At 35.0% G+C, this 13,563-nt stretch overlaps 1 protein-coding gene across 1 annotated transcript in view; it reads right to left on the bottom strand.

Annotated features, from left to right (window-relative positions):
- LOC121740308 (angiotensin-converting enzyme-like) overlaps positions 1 to 13,563 on the bottom strand; it is a 254,324-nt gene that overhangs the window by 107,553 nt on the left and 133,208 nt on the right. Inside the window, exon 3 of the mRNA XM_042132979.1 lies at positions 11,464 to 11,500. The gene's annotated coding sequence lies outside the window, so the exon portion shown is untranslated. The remainder of the gene's footprint in view (positions 1 to 11,463; positions 11,501 to 13,563) is intronic.

Raw genomic sequence — 13,563 nt, 5'->3', positions numbered from 1 at the left:
ATGAACACTTTCACACAAAGTCATTATAAGTGCAAAAACTCATTCATGTAAATGTAGAAAGGTTAAAGAAAAATTCCGAAGCAGCTGAAATCAAGTTAATTATAAAAAGTTGCTTTACGAAGTGTCGGTTGGGTTTTTTCCCGTTGCACTGAATAGTTCGTTTAAAAGAACTTGCTCATTTCTGTTAATTTTGTAGCTATAACGAGGGTCTTGGAGAAGTGTAAGATGGAAAATAAGTAGGTTGAAAAGTGGTTAGTAAACTTGCGAAATTATTAACAACTTTTCGATTTAATAATTTTAAAGTATGTTTTAACGAAAAGCGAACGAAAAGTTTATTTAACTGAATTATACATGATTAAAAGCTCTATGAGCCACAACTTACATAGTGTACTAAAAAGACAATATGACCAATGAACACACAACAAATGTCTGCAGAATATAAAACAATAAACTAAAGATTGTCGGCTACATGCCCATTGCCCGAATAGATAAATCCATGCCAGACTTTATGCATCATGAAAAAATTCTAAAAATATCTGGAACGTTCAAAATTATTTCTATAACAAACACAAACGGAGTTGCGAACATAACCCATATTAATGGATTAAAAGCATTCACAAACATTTCAAAAGTTCAGATTCAATTTTATTGATTTGAACTACTAAAAAATGTTTTATGTTCGTTTCGAACATTAAAAACATAGTTGAAAGATTCATTGTTGTTCTTGGCGTCATAAAACTATCAATGCATTGCTTAACTCTACCTCAATCTTTGATGTAATATTTGTACCGTGTACCTATAAAAACACAGCGGCGGGGCTACATTTAGCAATTCCTTTCAATCACTTCAGCAAATGAATTGTCAAAACTGTCAAACTGACAAATGTCAAATCAGTACAAATTTTTTTTTTTTTATACTCGTTTAATCCAAAATTGAAAACTTATAAGATGAAGATTCATATAATTATGAAATAAAAATAACTATTTTTGTATTATAAAATCAAAATCATAAATCAAAATAATTTTTATTCAGAGTATTTTTTTTTACAAAAATGTTAGTGAACGTCGATACTAAGGTGCCTACCACCGGTTCGGGAACTAACGAGGCAGAAACAACCGCGCCGGCCGCGGCGCTGCGTAACTCGTAAGAAATTCGTACGGGGCCATCTTATAAAAAAAATGGAAAATTACAATTTAAAACATATTTAAACAATATTATGACTTAGGGCTAATTTACAATAAAAAAAAATACAAAAAATGAAAAATATTCTATCTAATATACAGGATGTAACAAAAATAAGTGATAATACTGTAGTGTGTGTACGTGTTCCTTGTAGAGAGTTCACTGTGAAAGTAGCAGCGCTGAAAGACCAAAGATTTTTTTCACTTTTGTATGGGGAAACTCGTGACGCTCGGGCCCTTGTCCATACAAAAGTGAAAAAAAATTCTTGTCTTTCAGAGCTGCTACTTTCACAGTGAACTCTCTACAAGGAACGCGTACACATCCTAAAGTATTTTTATCACTTATTTTTGTTACACACTGTATAGAAATATAAAAAATATTCTAGTAGCCTGTAAGAACCACCCTATTCCCAAGGTGTGTTGTCGTCGATGAAATCATTGATTTTATAATAAGCTTTAGTACACAAACGTTGATGCCTGTAGGCATCTTTACTGATATTGTAAATGCATAAGTGTGTCTGTCTGTTACCTCATTAATCTAAAACTGCTGAACCGATTTTGATTAAATTGGGCATGGCGATACTTTGAGTCCCGGAAAAGGACGTAGAACACTTTTTATCCCGGAAAAATTCGTGGGTCCCACGCGATAAATGTATTTTGGCGCCACGGAGTTGAGGTCGTCATCTATAATATTGAATCATGAAGCTTATTAATATGACGAAATGCATCAAATTAAGGCTTAACGAACTCAAGTTGAGGTCGCATTAGATATGATAGGTCACGACGCAGGGAGGTCGTAAGTCAATGTCAGAAGATTTTATCTGTACAAGGGTCACGGACTTCTGATGCCTTTGACAGCATAATTGAGTTGAAGATTCGGTATAACAGTCATAAGTCATAAGTAATAAGTCATAACCATAAAGTTAATGTACCTAGCGGAATAGAGCAACAATATCGAGCTGTCAAACGAAACCGAAATTGGTTTTCATCTGTGTGAAAAATATGTGTACGTATACACTTACACAAGCATGATTGAACACGAATTCGGCACGTACCGACTGGACGTCAAAAAAAGAGTGCTGCTGTCATGTATCACACGTCTCTTTTTACCACGCATTGTTACTGATAGTGACATCTCTCTTGCTCAGGCCTTTGTTTCTCTATTCCGCTAGGTATATTAACTTTATGGTCATAACATGCAATAATAAAAAAGTTATAAAGTTATTGGAAATGGAGATTCGTCTATAACTCTATACCAATATTTTATATTTCTTCTCAATTTTAATGTTCGAGTTCATGTGAACGAAGAATTGAACGAATTAATTGCTAATAAGCATAAAGGTGTGAATGCTCCCGGTGAGGACGCAACTTTATATTTTTTTATTATTAAGAGCTCACCTGACTCTAAAAATCAAACATCGTCCTTCTCTCTTCACACTCACGGTCGTCTTTCATATGCCAGGTGAAAAAGAACGGCGTGGAATCATCGCCGAGTTAATTTACTTGAATAAAAGACGAACTATAATAATTATGAAAAAAGTGTTTTGAGCAAATTTAGGTTTTATCAATACCTTTTTAGATATTAAAAAATATTAAAGAAAAGACAGCAAACTTCGAAGATCCAAGCAAAAATGTGTCTAAAACAAGGTTTTTTGTAAAAAAGAAACTATCGAGCATTTTTTGAGTAAACGTGTTTTCGTCTTGAGCGTTTAATCTTTATGAACTGAAGTTACTTGTGTCAAAAAATCAGTTTTCTAGACCTTACAGATTTTGAGATCTAGGTTAAAGTAAGTAGTCAAGTTAAGGTCATATGCGCTCTTAACTAGATGTCCCGCGCGGCTTCGCCCGCGTAAATTAGGAATTTCACAGAAACCATTCATTTTCGAATAAAAATAGCTATAAATACTCCTTTCACGTGGTCTACTCTATATAAGTGCAAAATATTGCTATAAAAATTGCTCCAGTAGTTCGTGAGATAAACCCTTTCTAATATTTTCCCCGTTTTTACCACATTTTCCAGAGTTTCTTCGGTCTAATATAGCCTATAGCCTTACTCGATAAATGAGATATCTAACACTGAAATAAGTTTTTAAATCGGACCTGTAGTTCCTGAGATTAGCGCATTCAAGCAAACATACTCTTCAGGTTTATAATATTAAGTATATATTTTTTTAAATTATCGCTTGACAAACTCGAGCCTCGATCTAAAAGACTATGAAAAGGCTCATAATCATGGGACGATGCATGGTATAATATTATGGTAGTGATGATGATGATGATGATTGATGAATGTAATTTGCATAGTAGCATAATTATGCTTTCCGTTCTTAAAACAACGCCGAAACTCCCAAACTTGTATCTATAAAGAATCAGGAGTTCTCTCAGCACCTTCCGAACCACGGTATACCAGGTATACCTCGGTGCAAAATCTTACTTGTTTGTAGCATGTGCCTAGAATACTTCTCACGAAACCGAAGTCACCACATGTTTCCCCATAAATTTTGAGGAGTTCCCTCGATTACTTATGGATCCTTCATCAGATCACCACTTTTGTGGATATAATACCAAATTGGGATGATACTCTACATACCAAAAGAAAAATTTTGAAAATCGGTTAACAAACGGCGGAGTAATCGTTGAACATAAGAAAACGAACATAACACCTCCCCCATTTTGAAAGCCGGTTAAAATTATAGCCTATGTGTTATTCTGATGTATAAGCTATATTATTGTAAAGTTTTATTAAAATCCGTTCAGTAGTTTTTGCGTGAAAGAGTAACAAACATCCATACATCCACACATCCACACATCCATACATCTATACATCCATACATCCAAACAAACTTTCGCCTTTATAATATTAGTAGGATGTATAAGCTATATTATTGTAAAGCTTCATTAAAATCCGTTCAGTAGTTTTTGCGTGAAAGAGTACCAAACATCCATACATCCACACATCCATACATCCATACATCTATACATCCATACATCCAAACAAACTTTCGCCTTTATAATATTAGTAGGATTTGGATTTTTTTTCACATATTATTTCAGCTTGCGAAATTGTTCGCGTTAATGAATAACTTTCCCGTTTTTCCACATTTTCCACTGTTTCTTCTCTCGTTTTAGTCACAGGGTGGTGTTAAATAGCCAGCCTTCCTCGATAAATGGATCGTCCAACACAACATTTTTCAATTCTCATTAGTTCTTCCTGATTTTAGCGCGTTTAAACAAAGAAACTCTTTAACTTTAGAAGATTAGTATGAACTTAGAGTATATATTTCATATCCTTGCTTTTTATAAGACTACTAGCTATTTGACCGAGATTCCAATTATATATATATATATATATATATATATATATATATATATATATATATATATATATATCCTAATTATCCTAATTTTAAAAAGTATCCTAATTTAAATACAAATACAAATTCTTTATTATACTCATACAATAACACAATAGCACAAATTAGACAGTGTACACCACGTCCTCTCATCCCATGCTAAGTTGAACTTGTGTTACGGCAATCAGACAACGGATGCACGCCGAACAGTCTTATCCTACAGCATATTATTATTCTCACAAAACTTCTCCTTTCCAGGGAATCAAAGTATCTTCATAGCCAGCAAATTCGTTACAGCGGTTTGGGCGTGGGAAGGTTACAGACAGAGTGACAGACACATTTATATTACTACGCATTTATATTATTAAAGTAGTAATTTTATTGAGTAAGCCCATGCGACAAATCTAGTATGGAACTTAGTGATGTTTTGTTAGCATTAGGTATTAAACTCGGGACCCCGCATACCTTTGTTCCGTCAACAATAGCACTACAAACACCCCGTCCTTACACCGTAATATACGAAGGATCAGACTGTTTCCGACACATAAATTCTAGAAGCAGGTATAGTGATTGTGAGGAGAGAAACTGTCCTAAATTGCTTACATTGGTCATTAAAATATGTAATGACTAAAGTGTACTCGGCGAATCGAGGCGGTAACGGTCATTGATCATTTTAGTCTAGGCGCTAAATAAAAAATGTTCACACTGTATTCCAATGATATTCTATGTTACTAACGTAACTAGATTGGAAGTTTACGGTAGCAACGCGTTGCCACTTCGAAGATGCCTGCAGGCATATCTCACATACATAATGACATAACGAATATATGACTTGACATTGTCTTTTGAACAAAAAAGTGGTTACGCATTTCTGAGAATCTTTTGTAAGACATTGCTACTCTAGTATTTTAGAAACTCATTGGTATTCCAATGATATTCTATGTTACTAACGTAACCTGTATTCCGTTAACGTTAAGTTCACATCAATGCAAAATACGATATCGCCCTAACACTAGAAACATCTGTCACTTCATTGTCAATCGCAATTTGTATAGAAAACGATGAAATATAGCTTTTGACAACGACCGCTATGGATAGAATTCAGCAATTTGAGAACAGATGACCATTTTCGGTTTATTTTAAAAAAAATCATTATGTTACTAATATTACAATTACGAAGGTGTGTCTGACTGTTACCTTTTCAAGCCCAAACCTCTGAATCGAATATTTTGTTTGGTATAGAGATACTTCAAGTCTCGGGAAAGAACTACAATACGATACCTTTTGTCCTGCTTTTTTACCGGCGCAACAGAGTTGCAGGTGTCATCTAGTTGAAACCATATTTGCATAAAATACCAATCACATATTAACACCCGAATAGAATTATTTCAGATTTCTTATGTTCAAAAAACCTGTAAGTATACACTCAAGAAAAAATATTTAAAAAACGCCATCTATTGACGCCCAGGAATACTAACAACGCGTCGCTGTTTATTAAAAAGAAAAGACGCCATCCAGTTGACGTATAGTAATATCATCATCGTCCTCTGCCCCTACCAAGCAGGTACTAATAAAAAAGTGTCGAGGTCAAATATCATTCTATCTAAATATCGTATCTAGCCTCCTTTATGCCGAACGCGCGATAAGGAACTTCGTTCCAATATAATATTTTAACATGCTCTTAAATAAATGAAACTACAACGGTGGAAATCAAACTTTATACCTACATAGATATTAAATCGATTCAGTTATGCACTTATAACATAAATTCAAATTCTGTAGCCTGAAAGTCAATTTATATCAGAATTTAGAATCGCATTTAAAGCATGTTTGATGTTACGTTTGATTGAAAATATATTTATGCATATCTATTTTGATAAACTAATAGAAGTTTTGGGATTACTAATAGTGACGACTGATTTACAAAGAATGTTGGTAACACTTTTGGCAGAAGGTGGCAGTGTTTTTAATCTTATTATTGAAGAAAAATTACATTACATAATACACGTATGCCTTAGATCAGTGTTTCCCAACCTTTTTAGCCACGGACCCCCAGGAAGTAAAGCACAGTTTTCACGGACCCCCTTAATAAAATAAACAGCAAAAAAATTGGATAACGTATAGTCCAGTGATGACACCGCGAACCCCCAAACATATACCTACTCGCGGGACCCCAGGGGTCCGCAGACCACAGGTTGGGAAACACAGCCTTAGATCAAAAAAATTTGTTATAGATTTTTTAGTTCACTAGTTGACTCAGAGAACTTCTTACATCTTTTCTCTTAATAAAACCTTCCCTGGCCTTCCACGAACATTTCAAGATTAAAATAAGCCAAATCAGTTCAGCCGTCCTCGAGTTTTAGCGAGACTAACAATAATAAAAAATATTTTTTATTTGTATAGGTTAATCTCAAAAATAAAGTAGGTAATTTGGAAACTAGATTATGCGGAAATACAAATAGATCATTGGATAAACTTCAGTGCAAGTTCGACTGTGTAACGCTCTCCCAGGAGAACGCCAGTTATCTGCTTCGACTTCCATTCACATTTCTAGGAAAACCTAGATCATACTCAATTTAGTTAGCAGTTAACACTCCTATCTTAACTAAGGCTTTATGTGTGTACAATATACACATTTCAACATCTATTTTTTACTATTGAAATAACGTTAAATCATTCGAAATAGCGCACAGTTTCGAATCGCGCTACCAAAATTTTCCAAAATTTATCTGAGTTAAATTCAACGTTTCCATGACAATGTCTGAAATAATAACACTTACACTCAAACACACCCATCACCCATGTAAAAAGCATCAAGCAGATTGCAAGTTGCCACACCTTAAGAAATTATATCAGCTAGTAATAATATAAGAAAAGTTTTATAAATGCAAAAATATATTTTACTTAGGGTGGATTGCACCAACTCACTTTAACTATAACTGTAACTTTAACTATAATAACTTTAGCTTTAACTACAATGCGAAATGTCAAATCTTTAGTTAAAGTTAAAAATGGACGCCATCAAGACGCCATATTTAACCATAACCATAGAGCTCGACAAGGCTTTGAAAAGGTACAAAGGATACAAAGACGCCATTTTTGACAGTTCTCCTTTACCAGCAACGGCCCCGCCCACGTTCTCATAAAGCCTTGTCGGACCAGCAACGTCTTCTGTAAAATTCTGTGGTCAAAGTAATCAAAGTTAAGGTTAAAGTTAAATTAGCCTTAACAATAACCATAACTTTAACTTCAACCACGCCTCTGGTGCAACCCAACCTTAGACACTGTATTTTAAAACAGAGGTTTACAGATATTGTTTGAACAAAGTCTTTAATTATTTCTGATCTGAGCAGCAATTTGAGAAGCAATTATAAAATAAGCGAAGCGATAGCGCTCCTGCAATTGTCTGGTATCGTTAAGCTGCACGAAGCGGTGGCAATCCACAATATACAATAGCGGATAATTTATTTTCTAATACACAGGAACAAAGTTTCATAGAAATGTTGATAATTGTTGACTCTTGTCTCTTTACAAACAGGCTTTTTTACGTTATGGGTCTGCAAATAGTTAAACTTAAATTTACTGTGCGCCCGGTACCAGCTCCCACTAACATAATATTTATCTGCCTTCATACCGCAGAAACAATAGAGCTTACTTTCCTGGATATTCCTAGAAATGTGACTACTAACATTGGATGAATATTTCGAAGCCGTTACTATAAAAAAAACTCCTGAGTTTTTTTATACTAACGGCTTTTGTTGTTTGCGTTTGCATTTATTGTTCTATAAAATAAATCTGGTTTTTACAGTATTTTCGGAGGGAAAGCAAGCACTCTTCAAATACCGTAGTAGCTGACATGACTTTTGAAATGCCCGTGTAATTACCCAAGCACATACGGCATTTCCGAACCTTAGTCGGTCTATCCCTGATACAATATTTTAAAACTGCATAATATTTTGTAGGTAAATGTATAAGTTAGCCATACTAAACAAAATTAATTTCCAGGTAGCATCCCAGACCTGTTGCATGCAACCTAATTACTCGACAATAGAGATCAGAACTTTGCTAATATCACCTGCTCGCAATGAGTTTGTAAACTAGCTGCACCTAGGTAACCTAGCTTCAAAGCTGGGGTTAATTATCCGGAATCTTCCAGCAGGAGAAAATTCAGTGTGCAACAGAAAATATACATAACTTTTATGTAAGTAGGTAAGTACCTTTTTTTTTATGTAGGTACCTAACAGTACACTACACAAGCAATACTCGTACACTTTAGCTTCGCGTTACAAAGAGACGGAATATTTCTTCCTCTCCTACACCGTGCCGGTTGGCGAAACGTTCTACCCCTCCAGCGTTTACAGTCAAAATGGAATAAGATGGCACCAGCGGTCATTGACCTTTCTAGTCTAGGAGCGGTGAGAAAATTACTTGCACAGTTTTCTGTAAACTTCAAATCCAAAGTTGACTTCTTATAAATTCTTATAAAATCACATACTTTTATAGATTCATCGAAAAACTTCTGGTAACTCTTAGAATGATAGTCTCATACTACATATTTATGAGCTCAAAGCGATTTACTACATACTCAGTTCTAACCGAGTATGCAAAATACGATATCGCCCTTAGAAACAAACACTTCATTGTCAATCGCAGTTTGTATGGAAAATAATGTAATATGACAAGTTTTTAGACTAGGGATCAATGACCGCTACCGCCTGGTTACGGCATCATGAAAAAAAAATATTCGTTTCATGTTCTATTTAATCAGGCGTCTTTCCGCGACTTCAACATTTTTAGCTACCCCAAAAAAGAGTATTAAAAGTAAGCTATTATTTTTCAAAACTACAGTTCCACAACAATACTGTAATAAATATTCACATTTTCTTACATTATTTAGTCATAATAGAAATGAATATTTAAGCTCATTTATATTGTCAGTATAACTTAAGAGCAAACCTCTCGCAATATTCTAAGTGTTCCATCATAAAAGTGACGTTAACAGACATTATTATTTTAAGCACTTACCTAAAATAAAGGAGGCAATGTACTGTATACCCACTTTCTTAGGTTTTTTGACAGTATATTCACAAACGTTTGGGATTGGCTAACTTACTAATCAACAACGCTTGTTGATAAGATCAACAAGCGATGTTGTGAACACGCTCAATAATGTCAGATTTCAAACAAAATTAATTAATAGTTTTAAAAACTAAAAAAAAAACCGGCCAAATGCGAGTTGAACCCGCCCATGAAGGGTTCCGCAGCAGCAATAAAATTTATTTTTATGAAATCAAAAAGTTTTTCATTTATTTTTATATTTCAGTTGATTTAATGAAAGTTTATTTAATGTTTACCATTTATAACGTAAAAAAAAACTACTCGCTAGATCTCGTTCAAACCAATTTTCGTTGGTAGTTTTTATAGTAATGTACATTGTACATCATATATTTTTTTTTAATTTATCATGCCCATACTGTAGAAGTTAGAGGGGGGGCGACACACATTTTATCACTTTGCAAGAGTCTCTCTCGCAAACTATTCAGATTAGAAAAAAAAATATACTAGAAAACTTCAATATGATTTGTGAAGACCTATCCATAGATACCCCACACGCATAGGTTAGATGAAAAAAAACTGTTTTTTTTTGGTTTAAGGTTTACCATTTATGACGTATAGAAAAAACTACTTGCTAAATCTCATTCAAACCAATTTTCGTTTGTAGTTTTTATAGTAATGTACATCATATACTTTTTTTTAGACTTATCATGCCCCTACTTTAGAAGTTAGAGGGGGGGGGGGGGCGACACACATTTTACCACTTTGGAAGAGTCTCTCTCACAAACTATTCAGGTTTTATACGTGGGAGAGCCATGCTTCGGTACGAATGGGCCGGCTCGACCGGATAAATACCACGTTCTCACAGAAAACCGGCGTGAAACAGCGCTTGCGCTGTGTTTCGCCGAGTGAGTGAGTTTACCGGAGGCCCAATCCCCTAACCCCTACCCAATTCCCTTCCCTACCCTCAACTATTCCCTTCCCTTCCCTTAAAAGGCCGGCAACACACTTGCAGCTCTTCTGATGCTGCGAGTGTTCATGGGCGACGGAAGTTGTTTTGACCCGTTTGCTCGTTTGCCGTTTATTTCATTAAAAAGAAAAAAAAAAAAAAAGGTTAGAAAAAAATAATATTAGGAACCTCAATATGATTTTTGAAGACCTATCCATAGATACCCCACGAAAAAAAATTTTTTTTGTTTCAGTTGTACCTATGGGGACCCCTAAAATTTTTTATGGTTTTTCCATTTTTATATCAAAATCTTAATGCGGTTCACAGACTACATCTAGTTTCAATAGTATGGCTCTTATAGTTTCGGAGAAAAGTGGCTGTGACCTACGGACGGACAGACAGATAGACAGATAGACAGACAGACAGACAGACAGACATGACGAATCTATAAGGGTTCCGTTTTTTTCCATTTGGCTACGGAATCCTAAAAACACACGCACTAAGCCAATCCGCCATCTCGGATGTCCGCCATGTTGGATTTAAGTCACGTGACAATTTTTTTTTGTATTCTTGACAGCAAACCCTTTCATTTGATACCCATATCATGGGGGTGCATATTTTCAAATAGCCTGTCCGCATTCTTTGGGAGGCCGCCATATTGAATTTGTAATGTCAGAAGAACCATAAATAAATAATAAGACCAAAAATATTGATGCTATAAAAAATTAAAGGCGTCTTAAACTTGGGTAAAACTAACGCTTGTGCCTAGTACCTAGGTACTTTTGCCGTTTGCGGCGTACTTAAAAATAACAAATAAAAATTTCAATTAAGGCACGGCAATTTCAAGTCTAGAAGTAACACTAACACTAAAGCTAGTGTTTAAGAGAACGAGCTGTAATTTTGAGTACTTTAAAAATTAATTTACCTTATAAATCCTCTTATTCTGCGATGTGAAGAAAGATCTGTAAAAAGCAGATGATAGTGTTTAAATAAACTGTTAAATAGCCGATTAAACAATAATTAAACAAAACTAAAAACACTTTTTTTATTTTAACTAAAAACGAAAGTTCGAATTAATTTGACTTCTGGAAATAGGCAAAATCGTGTTCAAAGATTCCCTAATGCTAAGATTGCTAAGTACTCACATAGGGTTTTGCTCGATCGAGCAAAACCCGCGGCTCGGGATTTCGTCTACACATTCAGTATTACTCGATAGTTTTATTCTAAATCGATAATATATTTAATTCCATCGAGCCGGCTCGATGCGAGCCTTCGAGCTGCGAGTTTTGTGGTCCACACAGTATTTATTACTCGATTTTGAGTAAAACTATAGAGCTAAACCGCATGTGAGTACTTAGCATTACATTACATAGAGCCCAAGCTAATAAAGGTGTGTTAAAAAAACAATATTTTACAACTAAAGAGATAAACGAACTAAAAAGTTTAAAAGTACTCATGAAATCGAATTGAACCAAGCTTGATGAGGTTACGTGATTTTACTAAGGAGTTGACACTGATCGGTGGAACAGAACTGACGCAGAACCAAAAAAGGTGGCACCTCGAATTAGTTGCATTTGACAAGGAAAAAAAGGCGACGGATTGAGATTTGTGGAGGAAAAGGGGGAAGGCCATTGCCCAGCAGTGGGGAACGATAGGCTAGCAATAATATGAAGAAGAAATACTGGGAAAACTAAATGAGAAAATCCGCAAAAGTAATTACATAAATGAACAGACTATTTCGGCTTTAGGCATTTCAGAGTTAAGTCCTAAGAATGAATGAAATCAGAACAACAGCATTGCGAAGTTATACATGAAACTACTTGTTCAAGTAAGATAACAAGCAATTTTATTTACACTTTCCACAGCTTTCTTCCAGTAAAATAAAACTTATCCAGAAAAAGACGGCCACGGGAAAATGTACTCTAAAACCACGCGATAAGGCACAATATAAGATTGTAATATTGTTCTTTATACGCAAAATTAACTTGCGTATTTAATGAGAAACTTTGATAATAAAAAGCTGGAATGGTCTGCGCTAAATTTTTCTTAAAAGGCTTGGTTGCGGTTGTATATTATTTTCATAATATTATGTTTTACTCATATTTATTTAACCGAGAGAATTTAGTAATTTGCCTTGGAAAAAAGTCTTGGACTTTGGGCACAGCTTTAAAGATATACTTAATAATAATTATAATAATAAGGGAATGTTTGTTGAGTAGGTATTCTTCAAAGTTATTGGGACGATTATTATAATTCAATTTGGCACAAAGTAGAAATGTCACAGGACATTATATTTTATCGCTGTAAAAACTCTGGAATGAACTGTCACCAGCAGTATTTCCGGACCAATACGTTATACGACCTGCAAACCTTCAAGAAGAGAGCGTATACCCTCTTAAAATTCCAGCAACGCACCTGCAGCTCTTCTCGCATATATTGCGAGTGTCCATGGGCGACGGCAGTTGCTTTCCATCAGGTGATGATTTCCATTTGCTCATTTGCCCCTTATTTTATAAAAAAATGTACGATTACTTCAGCAGGCGTAGCATGGCCATCATAGAAATGGTTTCTTTCTACGGTAGAATAGACAAAATGACAGTTAGACAATGGAAATCCACCAATTTGTCGATAAAATCTGTCAGTATGTCGATTCTTTCCCATGTCTACTGTTGTTATGCTAGCGCCTAGCCCTACAGGTACTGCTATTACGCGGGCGAAACCGCGCACAACTTCTAGTTTAAATAATCCCACGATAACGAAGTCACATCCAATATATTGAAGAGATGCGTTATTAAAATAACGTCACTGTCGACATTTGTCGCTTAAAATACATGGAATATTTATTCGACACTGGGATTTTCAGTTAGAATATCTTGCAGTGCATACTTCTGAATAAGGGATGAAGTAAAGAGCATGCCAGCGCTTCGTAAAACATGACTTCCATAGAAAATATTTCAACACAGTACGAGCGTAGTCGCGAATAAAAAGCGGGAAAACGGTCGGATTCGTATTAATCTTAAAAACA

Source organism: Aricia agestis, chromosome 3 (genome assembly GCF_905147365.1).
Source record: "Aricia agestis chromosome 3, ilAriAges1.1, whole genome shotgun sequence".
In the NCBI taxonomy this organism is placed as follows: Eukaryota; Metazoa; Arthropoda; class Insecta; order Lepidoptera; family Lycaenidae; genus Aricia; species Aricia agestis.
The sequence above is the reverse complement of the archived record's forward strand: the minus strand, read 5'-3'. Positions and strand labels throughout refer to the sequence as shown.